Here is a 27,210-nt window from a genome sequence, read left to right as displayed (position 1 = left end):
AGGGCACCTGAATACCAGAGATTCACGAGCATTTGCAAAGGATTTACTTTCTCAGCACGATCATTCTTGAGATTAGCATAGAAATCTAACAATAACATAAATTTCAGCTGTCCCCTTGTTACCTCCTCACGCACCTCGGGATTCTTCAGGATCTTCTCAGTTGTTGACAAAGAAGTTCTTCTCCTTTAAAAGAGCAGAAAAATATGGTTTGTTACTGTCTTCACCAGCTTGTGAGATATAAAGAATTCTTGAGAAGATCATTCCCTCTATCCCTATGAAGCAGCTACAGCACTAGCCAAGAGCCTCTGTCTTTTCATCTGCTTCATTAGCTATATTTTAGCTATTTTCAGGGCTTGTGCAGTGGGGAGATGGCTAAAACAGTGCTAAGAAGGGCCATGGGTCTCTGGGTTTTGCAGCCGCAGCACCCGTGGAAAGAAGACCTGACATAGATGCTGGCAGTCATGGGTGAACCTTCTTTCAGAGGAAACGGAGATGTGCTGGGAACCTCCCAAGAGAGCAAAAGAATGCTTCCAGACAGTCAGGTGGAGCAGCCTGCTGGCTCCATCAACCTGACGGACTTGGCAGCCTCTCCTGCTCCAGCTGGCCAGGATCCTACAGTCTGCAAAGCTGAAGGCAGAATTACTGAATTATTGGGAGAAAACAGATAGCTGCATGAGCTTATACGGAGTGATACACACATACATATATTTATATATATACACCCATGCACATACATTTATACACATCATGGAGTAAGCAGCACCTCCTTAGTAAGCTTGCAGGATATCTATGATTCTATATATGAACTCCTAGTAGGACTTAAACCCCTATGCCTTATCCTATAATGACTAAGCTGGTCTCTGTGTTGGGCATGTTAACTCTGCAGGAGAGCTCTGACATCTTCCTGGAAGAGATTTACAGATGTATTTTTATTAGCTTTTGTAGAAGAAACACTGACTAAAAGCTCCTATCTGAAGCTTGCCCAACAGCCTCACATTCCCTGGGTTCCGCTAAGTCTGAGTCCTCAAAGTCTTTCTGTAGCAGAGGCCAAATCCCACTTCCAGCTCCAGTCTGGGCGCCAGGCTTGCTTGCTAGGCTCTCGACTTCTTCAGCCCAGAGCAGAGTTCCTGCTTACGTCAGCAGTAGTTGGCCAAGAGAAAAAGAGAACAATACAGCCTTTATAGAATAACAATATTTCAATTTACTAGAAATTATGCAGTATATAACATGTCTCAGAGAAGTAATTTGTCATTCTTTGGGATCCTTGCTTTTTCTATCCTTTCCTTCTCTTCCTTCTCCACCTTGCCCTTTTCACTTCTCCTCCCTTCCGCTTCTATCTTTCTACTTCCTTTTCTCTCTCCTTTCTGCACTGCCTCCCTTCCAACAGATCCCACTATTGCTCCGATGGCTCCACTCCAATCCCCACCTCTATGTTATCTGCTAAAATCACTGACAACAGAACATCTAAGTGGAGATGCATTCCAGTGTCCTGGAAAGGGATGCATAGAGCAAAGAGAGCAGGACTTGAGGGGCAGGAGGACTGGGATATGCAAGAAGAGTTACAGGCAGGAAAGGCCTGGGGTACATACACTGGTACAGGCAAAGGAGAGAGCTCACCCCCAGCAGTGGCTGAAAGAATTCTCTACAGCATTTCTGCCTGGAACTGTCAGTCCAAGAAAAATTATATTTCACAATCAGAAGGAGAAAAATAAATAGAAAAGTATTTCATCTTTGGAGTGTTGGATATTTGATCTTATCTGGAATGAGTGTGTGTGTGTACATGTGTGCATATGCCACTGTTGTTATTTTATTACAGAGTGCTGTTATGAAACTTCCCTTCCCATTTTGCATAAATCTTCCTTTTCAGATATGTGGTCACCGGTTTAGGGAGTATTTACTGTCAAATGCCTCAGTTTTTGCAGACCCAACTTTTGTTGGTTTCATTCTCAGGACTACTCGGCATAACCAGAGCCTTTGCCACAGATGTCCCAGACACTGCTCTTAAAAAAATTATCCTGACCAAAATTGGTGCTTTGGCCTGTGTGAACTGCTAAATATCATCACAAAGCAGCAATTAGGCTGTAAGTTACTTACTTACAATCTTTGCCTCTTCAAACCTTAATATTTAGGTCACATGGAAGAGTGTAGTTATGGACACAAAAACAGCACTCACAGGTTGCCGTATTTGTTCAAACTCATGTTTGGTTCTCTTCCAAAAGCCAACCTCCTAGCTGACATTTGATGTGCTGCTCGCCTTACCTGGATGCCTGCTCAAGGCAGGAGAAATCCCTTCTCCACAGCAAGTACAGGCCTTGCTCAATTCACTCCAGAACTTGAGCCTCCAACACTCAGGAGTCAAACGACTCCAGCGCTGAAAAGGCCCAAGTTCCCCGTGGACTGGCCATCTGCGACACCAAGGAGCTGCCTCTCCCAAGCCAGGACCCAGAAGATGCCATGCAACCTAACAAAACTTGACCAACCCAGTTACATTCCTGTCTAGCTAGCACAAGGTAGCTCTTGTCTCGTTAAGTTCTTGTCCTGTCAAGGTCACCTGACAAACAACACTTTCAGAAGAGAAAACTCCCTTGAGCTCATCCCTTCTGTTCTTATGATCAACGCCAGCCCACGTTCCCCTTTGCTCTTTCCCAGTCACCCAGGACAATAGTTCTATGCCCCTCATTATGCATAAGGACATGCTTCCTGGTCCCAGAGGAAAGCACAAACAAACACGGACTTCCCAGTATTAAAGGTATTCTGCAAAGCATGGAAAACCTTCAGGACAGTCAGAAGAGATAACAACAGACAAGACGAAACCCACGGTCTGCATTCCCAAGGCCCTGAAAGCACCAAAAAGCTCTGCAGCCTCTCCCCCTTCCTTGGGGTTTGGCCGCCCGCGCTACAGGCCAGCTCTGATACAGTGCAACTGCAAGCTGGGATCAGACTGCTGTGAAAAACAATGTGAAATAACTGCGAGCAGCCTCTACAGGGCCCTTCCCCACTTCATGTGGGAGCTGCCTTTAAACTTGGGCCTTGCCCTTGGTCTTTGCCTCAGCTACATTGCAGGTCTGCCTGTGCTCATACACCTTGTTGATCCTGATCCTGGATGTGGAGGGAGAGGTGTTCCCTCTCGCCCCTCGAAGGAATCAGATCCAGGAGCTGGTGCCCAGGTCCTCCTTGCTGCAGTGCACTTACCCTGCTTGCTGAACACCAGGATGGGCAATTTAAGCAGCCACACTGGTCCCCATCACAAGTGGGTGATGACCTTGTCCTTCAGGCCATCTTCTCAGATTGGAATTGACCCCAGGCAGAACTGTTCACAACACAAGCCACCTTACGTCTTCTCCAGGACAGGAGCAAGCTGAAGAACAGACTGCTGCCTTTTAGAAGACACAAACAGGGAACCATGTCAAAGTAAAATCACAGGGAACTTAATTTCACCCTCATTCTTCCTAGAATCACTGGGCTCTTTGTGCCAACGTTGTACTTTGGCATCATGTTTCCTTTCTTTACAATTTTCTGTTCAGCATAAAGTGATATGAGAGCACAGAAACCCACTATGAGGATCGGAGACAGTGAAAGCCCTTCTGGATCATCTGTTTCAGAGCAGGTCTCTATCTATCCCCCAGTTTTCACTTGCTGGAAAGTTACCCAGCCATATGTTTGCAATTAAAGTCTCAGTTCCTCACAGGCTCATGGCAAATAGTCTGCTTCACCTGGGTCACATCTCTAAAGGGAATTCCCCCAGACTGGATTTGCAGGCCATATTCGGTGGCAGTTCTGACACAGGTATTAGCCATAATGGAATCCATGTCAATTATGAGTTCATCCATTCGTTTTTCTATTCAGGCCTCCCACTCAAATTTCAGAGATCTCCTTCTAAAATGCAATTTGACCCATTTTGGAATGGAGAGAGTTCCTTAGTCACTCCATTTGAGACCAATTAGGCTGTTTGATTTGGGATCCTTTATCCCTCAGCGCTCTTAGCCTGTCTGTTCCAATAAATGTTGCAAAAAATCCCAGTGTCTGAAATCCCTGCACGCTTCATGGACCCTATTCCCAGTAACTGCACTCCCTTTACTCCTCTTTCACTGACCTGAGTCAATCACAGACTCTGGGGTTACTTTGTGTGTACCAGCTCCATCTCCTTGAACTGCCCTTCAACTTTGTGCCTGTGGAGGCCATGAGGATGAGGAGGCGTGATTGATTTGTAATGCTTTCTGCTGGCTTAAGCGCTCGAAGCAATCTCTTCTGCGGCTAACCTGCAATGCAAACGTGCTCTCAGAGTTCACTTCTAATCGACCTCACTGATTTGCTTGAAATATTGATCAAATCATAACTGCTTCCTTTCCAACCATCCGATGGACAGTCCAGTCAGCCCCTGAGTTTGGGGAGAATTCCAGCTTTCAAACCAAGGAGCAATCACAGATTCGCAGTGATTATTGGAGTTCGAGGCTTTTGTTTTATGTGTCATTCCCAGATGTTTCCAGCCCCTCGCGTCCTGTAGAACCAGTCAATGGTGATAATGGAAACAAGGTCGCAGGTTGTGAGAAGACATCTACCTAATTCAACAGTCTTTAGAAGTTCTCCACATGTTCCAAACCAGAATAGCCTGCAAGGTTTGTGAAATCAGGGTGCACCCATAGTACAGAAATAATTTAAACCTAATATAATGTAAACCTTTGATTGAGGAATGAGCCTGAGCACATATTTAACTGTCATCACAAAGAAGATGGCTTTCCTCATTAGGGGCCCAGATGAATTGTTACAGTAAGTCCAAGACCTGTTAGAGGAGAAGGGCTGGAATCGGCTCTTCCCTCCTGAGCCTCCGGGAACAACCCTGAACTTTCGGTGAGGGAGGTTTGTTTCAGAATCCAAACCTGAACCTGACTCTGAAGTTGGCCGCTCGCCCCCTCTTCCACGCGGCAGACCTAGCCCAGCTCAAGGCCTCCATGGCCTTGTACTACACAGGGAGTTCAAAACCCAGATCTGGATTTTGCAGCCTGGGATCATCTCCGACTTTCCCGGCTTCAGAACCGCAGTTCCATTTGCTTTACGTCACTTGCCTGTTTGCTTTGGGGGAAGAAAAAAATATTAAAAAAAACCCCAACCAGTAACAATCCAAAAGACAGCAACACTGTCCCAGCAGCATTCCTCCTCGCAGAGCAAGAAAGAAGACAATTAAGCCCAGCAGTACCCACATCCTTAGCCCTTTGGGCCTCATAGCATTTTCTCCCTCTTTCCTCTGTCTTTGTTTTGGGGTTTTTATTTCAATTTTTATCACTTTGGCTCATGCTGCCTGAGAGGCAGGGGACCTTGGTGGTGTCCTTGAAGTGTTTACTCAAGATTGGAGCACACCCAAGAGGTGGTTTTCAAGGCCCCTGCAAGCCTCTGAAACCCCACATTGCGTGCGTATTTTGCAGAGGGGGATGGCTGCAGCTGGCTCTGCAGAATTTGCCCTTGGGGACAGGTTTGCCTGCCAGTGACGGAGAGGTGATGGGAGTAAAGCGCATCATCTTCATCCTCCTCCTTTGTCAGCCCCGCTCTGGTATTTGGCCGTGGAGAAGTTGTTGTGCTGCAAGCTAGGCTCTGCCCCTATTCTGGATGATCTCCAGGCTCCCAGCAGCACACAGGAACAGGGCTCCTTAGGTTTTCTGAACCTACAGCGCTGCCTCCTTGGGGGCCCTCCCTGCACATCCTGAACCCAGGAGCTCTGATACCACCCCACGGCAACCAGACCTCCAGGCCTGTGTGTCTGGCTCACGCTACTCATCAAAGCACACGTATTCCCACCCCTGCAGCCTTGTAGGAGCTCTAAGTTAGGGATCTGCTTTTCAGTGACACGTGACAGTCAAAGCCCATGACATGCAGGCTTTGCAAAATTTTTTAGCGCTGTTACTTTTTATGGTAGGTTGCATAAAATTTATAGATAGATCCAAACAAAGCAATACAGTGTTCAGCGCATCCCCATCCTCCTTGCCATCACCATTCTTGCACAACCCCTTGAACTTGGGTCAAGGCCTGTGGACCATCCAGAGTCATCCTCCTATGCAGGACTTCTCCACATCAGGGAATCTATCCTGCAAGCAGCTTCATCCTGCTTTTCTCCATTTTTAACCCTGGTGGTTCTTCACTGAATGCCCTCTGTTTTCTTCCTAAAGCCTTCTCCTCTGCTTCTCTTCATTGCCGCCTGCCTTCCTCTTCTTTCTGGTCCTCCATCTCATGAGCTTTTTCCATGATTTTGAATTCCTTTGCTCTTCCAGAGTAGGTAAAAACATTTTATATTGGTGATAAGGTAATATTTTGAAAATACACTTCTCATAGTCAAACTATATTGATAGATATATGAGCACATGTGTTCCACTTTGAGACTGATTTTCTGAAACATTCAAAAAATATAACCAAATACATTTCATATTGGAAAATATGAAATTTCAGAACACTCAAAAACTGTGGAAACAGAACTTTCTCGCATTATAAAAATGTTTCATTTTGGGAAAGACTGGGCTTTCTTTGCTTTTCTTTTCTCCAGAAAAAATACTCAAAACAGGTACTTTTTAATGTTTGCACAAAGAATAACATGTCTTGTTTAAAAATCTTCTAATGAAAAATGTCCAGCAGGTCCCGGAGCTGGGTTCATTCCATGGTCACAATCCCTATTGATGGTGGTGAGGTTAGTTACGCTTGGTAAGAGATACAATGAAGAACTAACAAACATCCTTGCTGTTCTGCACTTGTCCCAGCCTTCCTCCGCTGCAGGCACCCCCCTGCGCTCTGATCTCTTGGTAGGAGGGAACGCGGTATTTGTTATTGGTTTCGCACTGACCATTGAGCCTCATTTCTTACGCAGCCTCCCAGGACAATCCCGGGTTCTTATGTGCAAATGAAATATGGCTCTGTTGGTGCATGCTGACGGGCCCTCTCCATGGGCAGCTTGCAAGGAAACTCACCCGTGGCATTCTGGCACCATTCTGAGCCCATTACCTCTGCTCCTGCTGCTTCTGCTTCCTCTGGCATTTTCAATGTTACCGTGGAATGAGGAGTGAGCCCCACAAGAGGCACATACCTAGAAACACAGCACTTGTCCTGCTGCTGCTAATAACTACTGACACTTGGTTTTCCACACCTCCACATAGGTGAATTAAGCTTTCTTTGTTGTGCAGAAGGGCTCAAGCCCAACCATCAGAGCAAATGGAAACCAAATTCTGGTGATATTTGGATCTGAGGCTGGAGCTGCACCTTTGATGCCACAGCTTAAACCCGTCTGCACAAACAATCTTGGCTCTCTTCCCACTGCAGTTTTCTATGCTGCCAAACCTCAGTATTGAATCAGGAGGCAGGCACGAAAAGGAAGAGAAGAAAGAAAAAGAAAGAAAAGAACAAGAAATGTGACATGTTTTTACTTGGTTTTCTAGGTTTTGTTAGTCTTTCAGGTGCAGTTGTCTCGTGCCAGAAATTTTTCTGTAATCAGAAGGGCTAGGAATATAATCTTGAAAAACAGAAAACCTGAGAGGTTTGAATAATATGTAATAATTAAAAAATACTCATTGAAGGGGATTGTGAGCTGCTCTTGACTTGGGTAGGGTATTGCCCAGTTGGATCGAAAATCTCTGGGATGTTCTTCAGGGATGCAGCAAGGTACAGGGGGGTCCTGGCCTTTGAACGAGGCTCTATGACTCTATTGTAACAACGAAACATCACAGAAGTAATCACATCTCAGCAAGAGCTCCAGTTTTCTGTCCAGAAACACTAAAAGTCCTGAGCACCAAGGGTCGAATTTCCACAGTCACCTTGCATCAGCCTGACTCTGCTCCCACTGCAAAATCAGTCACTGGCGGTAGGAAGAACAGCCTGTGCTTCTGAAAATCCCCTCTCTCGGATTTATTTCAGACTGCTATAAAATGCTTCTTCAACTCGTACATCAGCCTAAACATCCATTCTTCAGAAATGGCTTTGCTCTCCATTCAAAGTTTGCTTCCCAGCCATCGGAGACACAGGAGCAAAGTGGTCTTTGGTCATCCCAGCCAAGAGTTTGGCTCAGAGCAGATCCCTTACTCCACCACGAGGCCCAAGCAATGTCAGCTAACGCACCAGGCCTGAGTTCCTGATCTCACTTGCTGGTGCAAGTCATTGGGAATCCGCTGCTTTCCTTGGGGCCGGGATTTCACACATTGTGTTTAAGCTACCACTGAGTTCAAAGGCCACTCCTCTCAATGTCGGGACTAAAGCCCTCCTAAAGAAGCCATGAGCGGTGCGAAGGAAGCTCAGAAATCTCAGCCTTTGCAAAACTAGCGGAGGAATTTTCCCTTAGTAACAAACCGCTTAGCATCTTTTGTTTTGGAAAGTATGAAAATGTTTCCATATAAATTTTTCCAAAATGCAGCCCTCAGGATTCCCACGTTGCCCTGATGCTGAGAAATCCCTCTGCTCGCCCCAGAAAAAGAAAAAAAAAGGACGGCCCGCAGAGTGTCTGAAAGATGGCAGCATCCTCAAGCATCCCTAGCCTTGGGGTAGAAAGCTAAGCCTTATTATCCCTGTTTTGATCCCAGGTTCCCAGGGCTTCTTGCCAGGTTGTTGGGGGTCTGGCATCTCTGGGGGGGTTTGTCTGGATTCTGGGGCAACACTCCGGGTGTCTGTGGGCTTCCCGTCCCACAGCAGGATTGAACGCAGCACAGGGGCCCCAAGCCCTGGAAAACAACGCAGCCGGCTGGCAGGAGAGCAGGCTGCGCTCCCAGAGACTCGTGGCTGGGGCTGGGCTCACCAAAACAGAACCACTCTCAAGAAGGATTTCAGCAATGACGAAGGATGATTTCCTGACAACGAGGAAAGCTTTCCATTAGAAATGTCCCAGACGTGGTGCTCTGACGAGGTGGAAAAGTCCTCTGTGCAGCCCAGCAGCTACACCATGAAAGCACAAGGCTCAGGAGCCTGCCCCAGGGCTGCTGCTGGGCAGACTGGGACCCTTTCCAACCAGCTTACTGCCTACCAAAGCCCTGGGGTTAGCTATCAAGTTACTCTGGCTCCCTCCATACCTCTCTGCAGAGATGCTCCCTCCTAGGATATGAGTCACACCTTACAGAGAGGCTGAGAAACCCTCCGGAGGTGCCTGTCTGTGTGTTGACTCAGAAGGAAGGAGATTGCGTGTGTCTGCCAACACTAAATGTCTTAACCAGGGACTGTGTCGGGGCAGCGGGCTCACGCTGTGCTGACCCCAGGCGAGCACAGGGTGCCCGGCCCATCCAGCCCACAGTGTAACAGCTTTTTCCCCCCTCCAGCTTTTTCACACCTCCCCGTTTGCCTGCACCCCAGCATGTGCTCGCACATAAACAGCACGGACGGCGGGTGGGTCCCCCAATTACGAATAGGGCCAGACTCGCAGTTTGAGCTCATCACAGATGGCCTCCACGCTCTCCCAACAACAAGGAGAGCACGTGGGCGGCAGCCACCACGTAGGGAAGGGAGTTTGCTTCCCAAAACCCATAGCTATCAAAAAAAAAAAAAAAAAAGACAGGCCAGGAACCCCTTCAGGCATCTCGAGTGGGTTTTTAATGCAACATTCGGGCAGAATCTTTGTGCCAGGTTTTGCTTTGAGTTGATTTCTTAAGCACATACACATCCAAGCCTGGGCCTCCAGCCCTCCGGCTTGTGCAAGAGCTCTTTTTTATGTAAAGTCCTAATGTCCATGTCGCAGACCTCTTCTGCACTATACGGTGGGCTCTGCCCAACGCCTGGCAGAAAGAAGTGGTACAAAATCTGTTGATAGATCCTCTGTGGAAGGCCTGAGCTCCAGCCAAGACAGATAAAAATAAAGAAATTAAGAGAGTTGTGTGTGTGTGTGTGTGTGTGTGCGCGCGCGCGTGTGTGTGTGTGTTTTATGAAGGGAACATTTATATTTTTAAACTAGGAGTAATTGTATTCTGTATCTGAAATGGCATCTGAAAGTGATTTAGTGGAACAATGTGGTTTCTGATTGGTGCTTGAACTAGTTCCAGAACATTTTTTATAATAAGCATCATAAAGATCCCAATTATCTGATCCTTTTTCCTAACATGGTCAGAGAGGATGTTTCCAAAGAAACGGCTTTTGGGTTGGTTTTTTTTCCTTTGTGGCACTGATCCTGCAAACATTTACATACACGCTTAATCTTGTGAGTAGCCCCAGAGAAATGAACCAAGGCAGCCCTCAGCAGCAAAGCTAATCGGAGAGTAAACTACTAATGTTCAGATTTGCTAATCAGGGCAATCCATAGACTTTCAGGGAAAGGTCTGCTTGTTATTCCGAGAGCTGTTCAGGATGCATTTACGATTCAATAAAGGAGGCCCCAGCATTACCAAAATAATTACTTACTCAAACAAGCCTGTAAAACTCAAGGACTGCCCCAAATAAAAGGAGGCTTCCCCCCCTCCAGTTTAATAACATAAATCTAGTGAAATGCATCTTGCTGCCATAAAATCAGTTCTACATGCCTTAGAAACTATTGATTTACTAAGTGGGCAGGGAGGTCAGATCCTGCTAGGGACTCAGAGGGCTGAACATATGGAGAGAAGTTTTAAATCTGAAAGTTTTGTCCACCCACAGAAATGGAAAGCAGTTCATATCTTACCCTGTAACTTCACTCTCCCAAATAAGACAAGCTACAGGCAATGCTACAGATTAAAATGGAGCCATTTTGATGATCACTCAGTAAAGGGGATAAATAACGACCCTAAAACCCACTGTCTGTCCCAGGGGGGACTGTCCCCGCCTGCAAAACTGGCTTTACATTGGCAGCATCCCCCTTGCGCTGGGACCCTGGAGGAGGGCTGGCTGTCACATCCTGGGCATTGCCTTTCCCAAGCAGCCCTCACCAGGCTGCAGGCACAACTCCAGCACCGTGCAGCACAGCAGACCTCCTGCCATGAGCACTGCAGGGCAAGGCCAGGCATGGATCAGGATGGCAGCAGTTACGTAAGGCAGCAGGCTGGTAGGAGCAGCAACAGGGCCTGCTACAGGACAGATGATTTCTTCTTGACAGAGACAAGAGTCTCTGCCTTCCTAGAAACATCTCTTCCACTTTTCACCCCGCAAAAAAAGCCCTTCTTTCCTGAACTGACTGGCTTTGGCTAGGTCCTTCCTGCCACACACCACAACAGGGGAACCACAGGTCATCAACCACAGACACCAGGTGTCTGTTCTCCTTTCAAGCACCACCTCAATTTCCCTCTGTTTTGAGCAACACGGGGTTTAATGTGCTGCAGAGGACAGTTGGTTGCCAACCCAATACCCACACGTGGTAACTAAGAACCTGCAGAGGTTCTTGTGTTAAAAAGGGCTGTGTGTGACATCACCCTCAGGGTCCTCTTTCTCCACCTTGTTCTTGTCTGGAAGAAGGAAACTCTCTTCTATATAGCAAAGAAGAAATATCCAAGAAGAGAGCAAGGGAAACTGCCAGGCAGTTGTCCTCGTTCAGACTAGCTATAGTTATGGGAAGGTGTGAAGGATTAAGCAGCCTGCTTAGCCTCACGCAGCAGGGCAGCCAGCGCTCCAGCAGTGGGTTTGCATTTGTAGTCAAGAGGAACAGGAAAACAGCTTTAAAAAATGCCAGCTGACTGCTTGTGGGTATGAGCTGATAGAGACTATAAACCATTCCTCGCAATACTGTTCCATGCTCTCTGCAAACTCACACTGAAGCCTACTGTGGTTTTGCAGTACTTCACCCTTATCCCGCACCCACCTCACCTATAAAGTGTTGTCAGACCAATCCTGGAAGGTGCTCAACCCATGTAGCCCCCAGCACTATGCAAGGGTAATTAGCCTGAGTGTTTGGGTGGACCTGGAAGTGTCACCTAACCGCAGCAGCCACCTCACTATCAGGCTGCCCCTGGTCGCTTGGATCATGTTCTGATGATGTGTGAACACAGAGGTGGCCAAAAATAAATAATAGAAGATGCCTTACTCCCCTGAGCACTGAGGCTCTCATGCCAAGAAATATTCTCGCTTCTTGCTGCCTCTTTTTGTGGTGGTTTTCCTGAGACTGAAAACGCTCCTCCACTGCAGAAGATGCAAAAAAATTCCTGCTGACCTCAGCATTGAGTTTCATCTTTTTGAAGCTTTGTTGCGCCTCTAAGATAATTTATGAGGTGTCAGGATTTTCCGACCACAAATGTCTTGGACGAAAACCGTTTTTACACTACAGATGCCATGAAAGAGAAGCAATTTCAGTCTGTTTTTTCTACAGCACTGTCTGTGTCCACAATGAAGCACGGGTTCAGAGCTCCTGGAGATTATTTGTGTTAGAGTTGTCCGGGCCAGCGCTCCACTGAGACTCAGGCTGGGTCTGATTCCCCACCTTTGCCTCATTGCCCTGATCTTCTCTGTTGGGAGGGGAACTCCCATTTCCTGGTGCTGTGCCATGAAAACACAAGCTTGCCAAGTTATTCTCTGTATGTGTGTATGTGTGCGTATGTGTCGAACAAGCCAGAAGTACCAGAAGTAAAAAGATCCATTAACAAACCACATTTTGCAACATCCACAAAGATCCCCAGATTTCTCGTCTGTGGATTTCTCTTCCCCGTGCTTTAGATTTTCAAGGGGAAAAAGGAAACCAACAAAAACCCCCAAGAACCCAGCTTAGCCGCCTCTAATCCAGTATGCACCTCAGTCTCCATGAAAGTGTTCTTGGGACGACAGCAGTATTTCCCTTGGCTGGGATGCCCAGCCTCCTGGCTCCTCTGGAGCTGCAGAGCTGTAGACATTCCGCTGAGCAGTTTGCAACCCTGCCTGCCAGGAAAACCCAATGTCTCCATGGAGAAATCTCAGCGGAGGAGTTTGATACTCAATCAGGGATGGAAAAGAAGGGAGTTTATGCCTCCCTGAGACCAATCCCTTCCCTAAAAAAAAATTTAAAAGCAAGAGGAAAAAAAAGAAGAGGGATCATATTCTTACAGACGTGGGCCCAGACGCACCAGTAGTATTGGTGTACGGTGTATTGCTTTGTGTCAGGATGGGCCCAAATCATGGAGGCTCGGGCCAAATGTCTGTTTAGGTCAGTGGGAGTCTATCAACTGTGGATCAGGCCTAATGTTTGGATCTGGAGCTGAACTTCCAAAAGTCTGGGCACACTTGCATCTTCTGGTGAGGGGGGCTTGGTTTGGCCTGGCTTTGAGATAGGAACCAGCTGCAAATGTAGGCCTCCAAACATGTTCTAGGAAAGAGGTTATAAAAGAGCCCCTTCTTGCTCAACGCATTTATTCCCCGTGGGCCAGATTCCGACATCTTCATTAACACTGAGCAGAACCTCGTTCCAAGAGCAGTTACGTTGATTTGAATGGGGCTATTCAAGGAGTCAGCAAGTACCTAATATGAGCAAGGGTAGCACCATCTAAGGGTCACATCTGTTTGCTTCATTGACATAAATGAGTTTTTTCTCCTTCCTGCTATTAGCACACACTGCTACAGAAAAAGCACATTGGGTTCCCTTATTCCTGGCACCTCTTCAGCAAAATGCTGGTTGCAGATTCTTCCTTACTGGTAACGTGGTAAGAAGCAAAAAGTGCAGGAGCTCAGCTTATAGCTCTAACAGCTAGAAAAATCCTCCTGTGATAAAAGGAAGCTGTGATGAGAAGGTCAGAGTTCCTTCCTGAGCATTGCTCTAATCACCTTTTGTCTGCTTTCCCTCCCAGACTGAAAAATAGTGCCCACATGTGAAAGCAGAAGAAGGACGCTACTGCCTACCTACACCTTTTTGTAGCCATCCCTTCCTAGAGGTCATTCTCCTGTGAGCCACAGTCATACTTAGTCACTTTAAATACTAAGTCTGCTGGTTTGGATCACTTTGACAGAACTGGGTAAGGGACCACTCCTGTGATTGCTGCACTTTGACAGAACCAGGTAAGGGACCATGCCTGTGATTGCTGATAGAGGCAACTAGCCTTCTAGAATAGTGCCTGTGATGGGCAGGATGTATCAGCCTCATGAATTGCCTGTTTCGCTACCTTGAGTTCTGAGAGATCTCCGAAAACTAGCTTTGAACTGGGAACTTAGACTATTAGACAGCTGAATGAATCCCAGATTTAGACAATTAGGTGTACCTGATTCACACGACTTGAAAGTTGTGCTCCTAACTCACATTCATGCTTTTCAAAACCTCACTCACAACACCCAACACCTGCACATTTGATTTTCTTCCTTCCAGGACAGTGACCAGCTCTTGGCCCTGCCTGTTTCAGAGATGACTAATTGCAGAAGAGCAAAGCAAAGCAAAATCCATCCCCTCTGGATTCTCACACCATTTTCTCCATAACCGCATCAGGTCACCTCCCAGTCACGTAACTAAGGTTTGTCACAGATAGATTTTCTCTTCCTTCTCCTTTCTCCAGGGAGGTAAGGGTATTTGCACTGTGATGTTAATATGAATCATCATAACTATTTACATTACACTTCCCAAGAAACAAGGCTGCTTAAACAGAGTGGCTGTGTCTGTAAGGACAGGCCAGCCAGTGTTAAGAGTCTCTTTCCAGTTATGAAGAATGCTAAATGTGCAGCTCCCGCAGGCTAGCATTTGCAGAATAAATGCACATGATTTTGCTAGTCTCAACAATGATCTGGTACCTGATAGTTGTGTGCAGTGCTGCAGTGAGCCCAAGCAATCCATGTTCTTCTTACTGAAAAGGAGGGAAAAAGTCTCCACACTTACGATAGTCGGCTTTCCTCACCACTTCCAGCAGTTAGCATGATTTTTTAACTTGTTTTGTATAAAACTCCTTCTTTCCTGCCATTTTTTCTTCGACTCATTCTACGCAGTGTTCTCAGATATGACAAATGGGTATCCAAGAGGCTGCTGGTTTTCCAGCAGGCACTTCAAGATTTTATGTGGGCAGCAAATTCTCTGTTTCCCTGATCCCCCTCAGAAAACTAACTCAACAGTGTAACGAGAATAAGTGATAGACTGTTGTTTGTCAAGAAAGACCTTCTGGGAGAGGTTAAGAAGAGGATAACCTCTGCTCTTTTAGGTTCTACTCTGAACAGACAGATGAGCAGAAAACAGTTGCCGGTCCATGGAATTACAACGTCTGAAAGGGAACAGCTGAGTTTCGGAAAACTGCTGGCAGCAAAACTGGGATTATTGGTCATTTATAGGTTGGGAGGGAACATAGTGGCAGGACACGGAAGTTGGTGAAGTAGTTGGTTTGCATACATTTCACATACAGGAATGATTTTTATATGAGCAAAATATCCTCAGGAGATGGTTCCCGCTTAAGATTTGAGATCTGTCCCTACTTTAGAGGACATGGGGGGGATGGGATTCTGGTGTTAAGTCCTGGCCTGATGCTCCCAGAGCCCAAAGGCTTTGCAACGCAAGTTCCAAGTGAGCTGGAGACTAATATATGTAAACACAGGCAGTACTGAAGCACTTTTTGGAGACAGAGAGCAGGTTAAGCTGTTTTGTAAGATACAGCTAATGAAAGACCATTGTTGCCCTGAGGAGAAAGGAAGGGAATTGTATTATTTATGTATTACAAATGCAGCCACTAAGGCATAAACAAAGCAACTTGCACAAAACCAGACAAAGGAGCTTGCCGCAGAGTCAGCAGTTTCAACTCAGGTTTCCTGTGTCCCAAACTAGCACTTTAATCATCTTCCTTCTCTGTGAGAGAGAAACGAGTATCAGAGAACGGAGTGAGTCTCCACATTTTTCTAGCCCAAGACAGAACTGTGTCCATTGTTGGGACTAGCCCCCTAGGAGGAATTATTTCTATTCAATTTGTGTGTGTCACAGCCAGATAATGCACTGGGTGGTATTTCCCTCTCTTCCCCCAATCTTTCTCTTTTATGACCACATGACTTCACCCCCTCGTGTGAGTGACAGTACCCATTAGACTAGACTCTGATGCAAAACAGCTGTGTGGAGAGAAGGGGAGGAAGGGAGTGGGGAACAGCAATTTAGAAAACAATTAAGAACATCAATTCCAATTCATTTGCTTGGCCAGGATAAGTAATTTCTAAGAGGTAACTTGATCTGTAGCGGACCGAGATTAAAGGCGAACTCCATTATCTCTAGTTTACAGTCTGGAGGAATTTGTTTTAACTGGTTACCAAGGAGGCTGCATGAAAAAAAAAAAGAAAAAAAAGAACCTTTGCCTAAAAATGTCTAAAAAATCCTCCTGATTTCTTCTTTTAAAGGGCACGCATGGATTTAGTAACTCTCTGAGAGTATGGTTGCATTGTGTTGCAGGAGGAACAGTTCAGCTTTGGAAAACAGAATCCCTGCCTGCAAGAGCTTAAGAGATGCATTTTATCAAAACCAATTATGCCAGTTTTAAACTGCTGTTAAGATTTTGGTGTAGAGATAGACCAGAAACATGAGACATGGGGTTCAGCAGCAGATTCAGCATTCCGCAGAGGAAGCAGCAGGGTCTGGAGGAGAACACAGTGAGCTGAGCACCAGGCAGCCCCAAGTTTTCTCCTTCTGGCTTTGACATTGATGTACTCGCCGGCTGTGAAAGGCAATTCCCTGCACTGCTTTACCACTGCTGTGAGCGAAACGGTGGTAAAGGACACCTCTCAGAGGTGCTGTGAGACTCCATGAGTCAATACCCCAACATCTCTTTGAATACTGAGAGGCTGAACCCAGGCATGCCATAGCAAGGGGTTGTGACCCAGCAGACACCAAGTTTTCTTCTGTATTCACACTAGCACGTGGGATGACACCAAAAAGCGAATATGTGAGCAGGAGAGCCACTGATTCTCTACTGTGGAAACCCCACACTCTAGGGCTCTCCCCTTCCACCTTCCTCAGCTCTCAGCACTTTGCCACAACCCTGTGTCTCACTCTTTGCCCCAACTCCTGCAGGCCTTGATCACTCATCCTTGTCTTGCAAAATACAGTGCTGTCAAGAAGCCAAGATGCCCTGAAACTCCAGACCATCAAAATGCTTCTCAGACCATTGGAGTTATCACTTGCAAAGCCCTGGTACTCGTCCTGGGCATTTCTCCCAGGAACCCAGAAACAGCAGCCCTTGTGCTTACAGGAACATACAGGCCACATGTGTCTCTGGATCTGATGTGAGGAGCTCAAGGGTGGGGTGAAAGCAGACATGGAAAAAACCATCCGTGAGCTGGCTCGAAGTTCAGAGTTGGCCTTGGATCTGCATTTCCCTGGCTGGACTCAGACTTCTACCTCTCCTGTGCAACTTTGTTTGTCTTAGGGACAAACCGCATTGCTGCCATCATGAAACGGCCAGCCTGCGCTTTATACAGCTGCATCCCTGTTAGCTAGCTAAGACTCCAGGGTGATGTAATCGCCTCAGTGGAAATAGGAGCTGAAGAATGTGATGTGACGAATTTTCCCGGACCACCAAATAAATTAAAAAGTAGGCTCCCAGCCCAGAAAGGTTACCCTCCCAAATAAACATGTCCCAGCCTCCCTTCCTCGCACACACTTACCTTCTTCCACACCAGGAAGCTGAGCTCCTCACAGACCCATCACAGACCCAGAATGAACAGGTTCTTCCAGCCAGTCGGCATCTCCCATACAGTAATTGCTTTGGTATGGGCATCTGAGAACAAGACAGAACTGTATATACTAGAAATATTCTCTTTGCATAAACTTCTCAGTAGACTTACTTTTGTGTTGTTGCCAGGAAATGTATTTGGGGCCTCTTGCTAACTTCACATTTCTTTGATTAGAGGGGCATGGGCAGTTTTGTTCCGATAGTTACAGGCAAAACAGCGATGAGGAACTGAGAAACTGGAAAGCTCTCTCTAAGCACATCAGCTCTGCAACAGCACATGAGACTACCCTACTCCATCCTTCTTGTGACAGCCACACTTCGAAGGGTTGGAAAGGAATGAAGGGGAACCCATCTTGCAAATGTGCTTCTCCAGAACAGGGCATGTCATGGTAGACAACCTTACAACCTGAGATCATTTAAGCAACACAATGCAGTGAGCTCCAGGGTGAAAGAGGGGCCATTCCACAACCAACAGCAACAAGCGATGGGGGGAAATCAGCAAACAGTCAAAACCGGTTGGTTGGGTGGGACAGGAATTTAAGAAAGCAAGAATATAGTCAGCCAAATTGGAGTGTGGCCAGGAAACATGAGTTAACACCTTTCCTCTGCCAAGGAACACCACCAGGTCTGTAGTGACAGTGAATGGCCAGGGCCTTGGCCTCACAATCTGCTCAAAAACCTGCAAGGTGGGACATGCCCATTCTGTGCCCAGTTCAGGTCATGATTACTTTGCGGCATGAGACAAGGCATTCAGCTTCTCTCGGCCCCAACTCGTCTGTCTGCACAGCTCCCTGGGTTAGTACTCGCCTCCCTCCTGAGGCTCAGTTTGTTAAATGCCTGGTTCTCTTAAGAGGCAAGGTGTTCCAGACAGTGCAAAGTACTTTATTTTTTGTCCAGGAGAAACCAGCCTCCTTCAGAGTCTCACTCATTAAGACAGCAGCCGTTGTAATCCAAGCTCCTTTGATGGAAGGGGTAAGTGGGGAGATTGCCAAAGGGAGGATTAGCTGATGGATGTCTTGAGCTGCAAGGGTGTCTCATATGGATTTGTGCAGGATTTTCACCTCAGCCGTCCTGGCTGGAACTCCCGTCCTACCGTACCAAGACACTCTCCTTGCAGGTCCTGCTCTGCCTCTAGTAGCACCGCGGCCCTGGCTGAGGGCTGGTTGCTAGCTGTCATTCTCAGCTCCCTTGTGAAGGAAAGGTACGCAGCATACCAAAGAAAATCTAGCCACAGCTTGTGAAAAACTTACTTGTTGTACGCATAGGGAAGTGACAGCTTTGTCTGGAGACAGGATTGATTCAGGTGGGATTCCCAACTTGGCTACTCAGTGATACGATGCTCCGGGCCATTGTTTTCCCTTCTACAGTAGGGATTACCATATGCTCCTCTCTGCACTGCACCCTTTGAGACCTATGAATGAAAGTGCTGTAAGCTGCTTTGTGCTTTTAGGCCCACCCTTAAGTAAAGACATTTAGAAGGCACAGTCCCAACACATGTTTCTAGACTATGTGATAGGCAGCAAGTTTCTCGCTATTCCCCAGTCAAAAGGAGTAGCACAATCCCTGGTTTTCTCCTGTCTATGACTCTGCCTCCTCCTTACTCGTCACCTTTGTCTTAGTCTTTGATTTCTGCCACTGTGCTTCTATGGATACATCAGGCTATTTGTGTGCACTCACTGTTATGGGACAGAAAGGAAGGACAATCTGCAAAGGCAGGTTAGACCCACTTCTACATTCTCTAGTTATGTGAGAATTTTCATTTTGAAAGAACAACTTTCTAACCTTCACAGTGCAGTTAAGCCTTAAAGGGTGTTAACTACAAACACAAGATTATTATTTCCTAAAATGTCATTATTTGAAAGCCATTCTCACAATGGGGTGTTTGAGGATGAAAATACTCCAGCCTGTCAAGTCTCCTGCTTTCTATGTCAAACAGCCCTCTCCTTTTCCGCCACCACCTTTGCAACTCACACATGCCCAGCGTGAGGCCACAGCTTCTTTCTGGCTCCTGATCCCAGGTGCTAGATGCTGCTCTGTCCACTCTTGTCTGACAAGCAGGGCACAAAGCTGGAGGGGAATGAGGCACTCTATGCCGCTCTCTGTGTGCTGCCAGCTGCCCTAGTGCTTCTTCATCACACAGGATTACAAACCCGTGCATGGGTGGGTAACCACTGTTCTGTCACAGGACCCAGTGGAGCAGGGTATAAGACTGCTTGTAATGTTATTGTTAAGAGGTTCCCTTGGGTTGTTTTTAGCAGAAATTTGAGTTGCCTGTTTTCCAGCAGAGGATCAGTTACAAAAACAACACCACGCAGAACGGCTTTTTTGAGAGTGAGGGCTCTGTTTACCATGTTAATTTCAGGGAAAGTTATTTGGGAGGAGGGAGGAAGTAGTTAAATCCTTGTTTACCATGCTGGAAACCCAAATCCCCTCAGTTTACACAAATAAGAGAGAAAATGGCTCAGTGGTATGAGCACATGCCTGTGACTAAGGAAAGCTGGGTTTGTTCCCTGCTCTAACACATACAACTCTCTAAGGCCCCTCTTCCCTCAAGGTGAGATTCAACTCCTTTAACATTAGGTATATGGTCCCAGCTGAAGACCAAATCACTAATCAGCAGAGAGAGACAGGATATTCCTAATGTCCGATTTGTCCAGCATCCCATGGACTGAAAAGTCTTGCAGAGGTACTGGCCTTGCTTCCCTGATTATTAGGCAGTTGTAATAACCAGTTGGACTAAACAGCTGAAGTAAGACGAGATGAATGTACTCTGCTTTCTGGAGTTCCCATACATGCAATGAAGCTAACTAGTCCTTCCCCACCTGACAGTGGGGTGGAAAGGATCGATGTACTATTACAACATGCTCTGATGGTGAGATGCTGGAGGCCATAAAAGCCTGACTGTAAGTAGATCTGTCTACCTGAGAAGGCAGCGACGGAAAGTAGTCCACTGGTTCCTAAATCCTTTCTGTTCAGTGCATGCACCTGTCCTGGCTGTTGCATGGCTGGTTTGGATCACCGCAGTGATGTGCTCAGCCATCTTTTATGAGGTGGTGTTTCTCTCCTTGCTGTCGAGAATGCAGTCTTTTGGGACAAAAGCTGCTTGTGCTGAAAGAGCCCAGAAAAAGAGATAATTAGTTACTGATCTCAGCTACATTAGGGCAAAGGAAGGGTTTGCTCTGCCCATTGAAATCAGAATTACTGCATGCTGCAAACTGAAGGCGCTATCACACATCAGCTTGGGGATCTACAAGACCGAGGAGAACAGAATGACAGGGACTGAAACCTACCTGAGCAGTGACATGACTTAGTGTAGGGTGAGAAAGTACTCACTTGCTCAGGGTCCCTCTGCCTTGGCATCTAGACAGCTAGGGATGATACATAACCTAATCACAGGCAGGGAGCAAGTCAGATAGCAGAGCGGCTCTACAGACACTATCCGAACAGGAGCCTCTTCAATGGCCTACGTTTTGCCTTTGGTAAGTGGTCAGGGCTGCCTCTCACCAAATCAAGGCAACCCAAATATGGTTCCTCTGGGAACTTTAATATTTTACTGAATCACTTAGTTTCTCTTGATGACTGCTGCTTCAGAGTCTCAGTTGCTGGATCCCAGTGGGGATTTTGTTGATGGTGGTTTATTGACTTCTTGTTACCTTGAAGTTACTGCAGTGGTGGGAGTCACAGGTAACTCCTGGAGTCTGTTTATTTTATGGGTTGGATTTTTAAGAGTTTGCCAATGGTACCCTGATTTTAGGAGAAGCCACTTGTTTATTTAGCAATGCACTCACGTACTGATCCATAAATAAAACTAATGTGTTATTTAATAAGACCCAACAGAGGGTCAGCCCTGGCTCACTGGTAAACTGATCAATCCAGAGTGCAAAAAGCACCCCTCAGGAAACTCATCATGTCTATCCGGGGGAGGTACAAGCCAAACATCGGTGTAATTTTGTACTCCACTGAGTTTTCAGGAGTATCTGTGCCCGTACCTTCTGAAAGGAAAATGCTAAAAGGTCCAAGATGGAGTAATTTCCGACAACCTTCACTTTGGTCCTCAGGAGAGGCTTTCAGAGTTGTAAGATTTTTACAGCTGAGGCTGCAGATCCAAGTTCCGCATCTGTGGGAGAAAGAACAGACGTGAATGCACTGAAGACTGGTCTCACAGCGGGGTCCATGAATTCCCATACACTTGAGCTGGAATTCATCTCACCTCACTTAAACACCTAAGAATGACTTGTCTGAACCTAAGACAGTCCTGTAGGCTCCTTCTACAGTTGAGTATATGGGATAACCATTGCAGGAAGGAAGAAGCTTTCTGGGAGGAGCTGATCTCTCCCCAGTGACAGTCATGGCAAGTCTTGACAGTTACCTTAACCTCAGACAAGTGTCTCTTAGATGTCCAAATTAGGTGAGAAGGATCTCATGCCTGGTGTGCCCTGTGATTACGTGCAGCCATAGAGAAGGGAGCCACAAGGTCATTAGGTCATCTTAGCTGATCCTATGTACCACATTACAAAATCCTCACATGACTGAGAGGCTTAAGATAAAAGCAACATTAACTCAAAGAGGCTAGGGCAGATCTGAGTGGTTTTACAAGTAAGACATGCCAGGTGTCACCCAAGGGATCCTGCCATGGAGTCCTGGGATGGAGCCAGGTTAAGCAGGTGACATCCAATGCTGATCCAGCAACAGTTGCCTTGGCAAACGGTGCTGGACCATTTCTCTGTGTGGCTGGGGATCCAGATTACATAGCGGCCTCTGTTCCACTGCAGCAGATGCCTTGTGAAAAACTGGCAAGCCACCCATATTCCAAGGACCACAGGTCACCTTGGCCAATACAAACTGCATATATTCCACACGTATGCATATACACCTGTAAAACTGCTAACCGTGTGTGTACACACAGAGAGAAATCTTCCAACAAGATTTTGAAGCTAGATCTGTGATTTTTGACTTTCTGGAATTGATGATGCTGTATGTTTGTTATTCTGTTATTGGAGGAGTGTGGGAGGATTTCCACGCTGGAGTATTGCCCCAGCAGCAGTGGCAGCAGGAACTGAAGTGGCTCCCAGCAGTGTCAGGCTGCATGTGCACATAGAAGGCTGCTCAGAAAGTGTTGTGTACAACTTTGTAGAGGCTCGGCAGCACTTGTGGCATGTATGCCAGTGTTTGGGAATCTCTGCTACCGATCTGGAAGAGACAGTCTCTGAATCAGGATTTTACATTCACAGGGCATTGTCAGAGGTTAGGGAGAGGGGAACAATCACGCATAATGTACCTACAAATCAGTTCAAGTCACTCTAAAGTGGCACAGTTGAATGGAGCTTGCAGAAGGACTTTGCTATTGCTTGGATCTTTAATACATCTATCTAGAATGGGATGAATGCATGGGCCTGCCATGAATGCCTCCTGCATGAGCCAGTTTTTCTCCACTGACTGCAAAGAGAGCCTAGACAATTATTTTAGATGAGACATCTATATTTAGGTGTCTCAAATCAAGTGAGATTATTTGTACCTAAGATGCCTACATCTCCCTGAGGGGTTTTCAAAAACATGCTGACGCTAAACTTTCAATTGGCCAAATGCTTTAGAAATCCCTCTAGATGCCTACCTCCACTGACAGGCACTTAAATGCTTTCAAATCTGGTCTCCTAGATAATTCTGAAAATGTAGTCTTGTGTGAAGCTGAGATTCCTACCAGCCAAATCTTCAGAGACTTACAGGCATCCAAAGACACCAACAGGTATCTGCTAAGCCACAGTACACTTACAGGACTTCTGTGTCTTCAGATGCCTCTAAAAACCTTAGTCTCAGGAGCCTGAAAATACCACAACAGGTTGAAATGCCTGCAAATTCAACATTTTTGGAAGAGATACAGGGAAGAGAGACTTTCCACCAATTTTCTGTCTTTATTTTTGCTGCAGGCATACACCAGGTTGTTTTTCCAATGGTTTGAAAGGAACAGAAGCTGTTTATGTTCATGAGCACCATGTTCAGCCTGAGCCCTCTCTTTGCACGAAATATCAGGTTGGCCTAATAAGCAGGCTAACCACAACCATGCTGTTTCAATCTGCTCCAAGCACAACCCGAAGAAGTTTATGTCTGCCTGCAAAACACTCTGTAGTTCCTGTAGTGGCCTGATTTGTGGAGGTGTTAATCACTCACAGCTACCACTTAGGTAAAGCTGTAATGCGGCTCAGATCACCCTTCTGTGCCTCAGTTTCCTCATCCCGAGCACAATGATAACACATGCTTCAAGGTCTAGGGAAGTATAGTGTCATACAAATATTGGTATTTACAGTGATGATGAAAATGTGAGCTTTGTTTGGTACAAAGGTCTGGGAGTGCCTACTTGACATCAATTGAAAGAGACGGGTATTAACCTGTATGTTTGAAATACAGCGTGTTGTTATTGCTCTCAGATAAACAGAATTACCTCCTCTTAAAATCAAAGGTAATCTGTTTTACTTCAGTGAGATGTGGTGATGTCCACAGAGAACAAATCATTTTTGGCAAGTGGAGGAGGGATTTTCTTGGCAAGTTGGAAGAAGCATCAAAGGAAGAGAAGAGGGATGGGATGCAACACAACTGGTTTTAATCACACATAACAGTCAAGTTCCTCTGGACAGGCCTACTGTCTGATATGCCATTGTAAACGCTCTGGGGAGCCCGGATTAAGAGAATGGAAAAAACAAGTGAATGGCATAAAGGTACTCAGGGCACTCCCTGGAATAACTGGCAAAGCTTTTGTCAGCTGGCATTATGCAGTGATACATTGCTCCCATTAATGTAGTGCCCCAGTACCTTTTAATGGGTGTTTGGTTATCCAAGTCCATGCCTTTTTCTGGTTTTGACAGTCACAGCTCCTCAGATCACACTGCACTTCTGTTTGACATTAACAATGAAGATGCTGAATTGGTTATAACAAGGATGCACCTTCATTCCCACCCTACAACCACCAGGGAGAGGGCGGACTCTCTTATTTCAAGACAGTTCAGCTCTGAGGTGGTCTGAATTGCTCTGAAGGTGACAGTTTCTTCTTCTTGCCTGTCAAAGAGCCTAAGGTAGCTGCTCCCTAGATCAGGCATACTGCAAGCTGCCTGAATGGATGGGATATGTCTGGAGAAAAAGAGCTTGGGCAAATACTTCTTGACAGGACTGTTCCTCTTGAAATGACTGGTTCCTCTGGAAATTGCTGACTTGTTTCACTAAATTTGGGGGCAGGGATTGTACTGATTTTATTAGCATATTCTGTAGGAAACTAATGTTTCACTTCAACTATTACAATACTATAGAATGTATCATATTATCTCACATAACATGTCAGTTTAGACTAGATTATATAAACATCCGAACAAGAAAGTCAAACTAAAATATTTGATATGATTTCAGTATTTCTGAAACAAAGTATTTTAGAACATCCATTCAGCAATATGTTTCAAAATGATGGCGCGCTCTTCCAATTAGGAATCAAAGGACATTTGTAATGTCTGAGCTGCCTTCGGAACATGAACAGCTTGAGCTTTGATGGTTGCTGGAGCTGCACAGTTGGGATTGTTGTTCAGACTGCTGTAATAATTGCTTCCTTACATTTAGTTTGGGTTGCAGTAGCATTTGGGGGCTTGAGGATCTCTTTTGCAAGGAACCTCACATTCCTATAATAAAGATAACACTTGGCCTTCAGTCACACAGACTAGAAGCACTGGACCTGCTATGGGGAAACCAAGCATTACCAAGAGCTTTGGTGGTGACATGGCAGAAGTGGGCTTTACTGTACTTTGGCTAAGTGTTTACTTCAGTAGTGGTTGCCTGGGAGAAACATCTGATTGAAGGGCTAACTGGGTATTTCAATAATTACCTGTCAGTGGTGAATGAGGGCTTGAGCTTGAAGGACCCTGAATGTTCTGTGAACCTTGCCTCAACCAGGGTCTTGATCTTGGATTAAATTTCTGGTAACGTCAAGATCGGGAACAAGTCTTAAATGAGCACCAAACAAATGGGATTCAAACTCCCACTGCAAGCTGATGAGCTACAGACTTCTTTAAATGCATGGTTTAAATAACCTGAAAGTTGAGTCAGAGCAACTGAGCTGATTATCCAGTCTTTGAACACCAAAGAGCAACTGATACATAGATGATTTCTAAACAAGATCTTCTGTTTGAAATTTGTAATTCATTATTATTATTATTATGTACTATGGTAAAGCCCAGAGAGCCCTGAAATTTTAAGCCAAGAATGGCTCTTACCCAAATTCATGAACATTTAAGGGCCTCCACTGCTTGACTGGGAGTTCTTGAATTAAAATACACCTTGGAAAAGGAGGAAACCAAAATATTATTTAGTCTGCAGCAATCTCATGCATTTAAGCCCCTGGAGGGCTTGTGTTTCTTTACTCTTGAGGTTCATTATGTCACCAGAAAAGCTTTAATATTTTACTGTGGAAGCAACATAGCCATGAAACATTAATTTCCAGGAATGTGGGAACCATGAAATATGGGGTTTTCTACTAAATTAAGATTTTACTTGTCTCTGTTCTCACATAGTTAAGGGAACCAATTTTCATTATATGTTTATGTATATGTATTCTGGAAATTCAAATACGAAAGATGTACAAAATACGGGAAGAACATTTTTACCTTGAAAAATGTATTTCGCTGATAACAATACCAGTCATTTATATTCTACCTTTCATCCTAAACCACTTTACATTCTATATCCATCTTGGAACCACGTCTCTCATTACTGAACTGCACCCCCTCTGGTGCATACGTGAACAGCTGATACATTCTGCCCTGTGAGATGTGGCAGCTGTTTAGATTTGTATAAAATTGTTTACTTCCCTATTTCCACAATGCCGTTCTCTCACCATTGGAGTGACCAACACCATTCAGATATGCCTGGCACAGACACGATTGTACTAGGATCTCCAGCAGTCCCCAAGTATTCTGCACCATGGCAGACGTCTCTGGCTGGAAGAAAAAATGGTGAAGGACAAATTAATTTGTAATCAACGTAAAGGCCTTTTCAATATTCTCCTGTTATTGCTAACCAGTGTTACTAACTATAGGACTGATGCCTCTTTCCTGTAAAGCAAATGACTGGGTTTCCTTCAGATATCTGCACATACTCATAAGCACGCAAAGACCACACCAGCTTTTAGCAGCCTTGGCAGAATGAAAGCATTGTAGTGGCTTAAAGGGAATTTGAAGCACTTAGTTCTGGGGAAAATTCCAGAATGTAAGTGTTCACCTAGGGTTTTTAACAATGTTACATACTAAATTTACGTCCATTACCAGTTGATTAGAACGGAAGAATTAGCCAAAACATTCCAGAAGCATCTGTGTCATGGGAACCACAGGTTTCTAGGTTATATGACACGCCAGAATATTCACCAAATCACCAGGGTTGTTTTCCTTAATGCCACAATTATCGATGGCACATTAAGAGAACAATTACTGGATAAGATTTGGCGGCAGGAAGCCCTCTACCATAAATTGGAAATTCTCAACATATGCAACCTTATTGCTAGAGAAGATGAGTTATGCAATTAAAACCAAAACTGGAGATTTGTTATCAAAGGATGGCAAAGTGTACTAAAATCCAGCTGAGAGGTTCCCCGATCTCGTTATCTTCAGGCTTCTATGTGAGTTAATCTAACACAGATGACAGTATTTGACACACACAATTGTGCCTACAGTCATGTGGAGAATGTTTTATAGAA

The 27,210-nt window shown here is 45.6% G+C and overlaps 1 long non-coding RNA gene across 1 annotated transcript; it reads right to left on the bottom strand.

Annotated features, from left to right (window-relative positions):
• Positions 1-136: 136 nt before the first annotated feature.
• LOC127019261 (uncharacterized) lies at positions 137-26,591 on the bottom strand. Its single transcript, XR_007766878.1, has 7 exons — positions 26,356-26,591; positions 21,479-21,606; positions 20,411-20,597; positions 18,740-18,900; positions 17,422-17,534; positions 3,193-3,377; positions 137-183 (listed from the first exon to the last, which is right to left on the bottom strand). It is a non-coding gene; the product is annotated as an uncharacterized LOC127019261 (long non-coding RNA).
• Between the last annotated feature and the right edge of the window lie 619 nt (positions 26,592-27,210).

The sequence above is a fragment of the Gymnogyps californianus genome, chromosome 8 (genome assembly GCF_018139145.2).
Source record: "Gymnogyps californianus isolate 813 chromosome 8, ASM1813914v2, whole genome shotgun sequence".
Classification (NCBI taxonomy): domain Eukaryota; kingdom Metazoa; phylum Chordata; class Aves; order Accipitriformes; family Cathartidae; genus Gymnogyps; species Gymnogyps californianus.
Note: the sequence above shows the minus strand (reverse complement) of the source record. Positions and strands in the feature narration are given on the sequence as shown.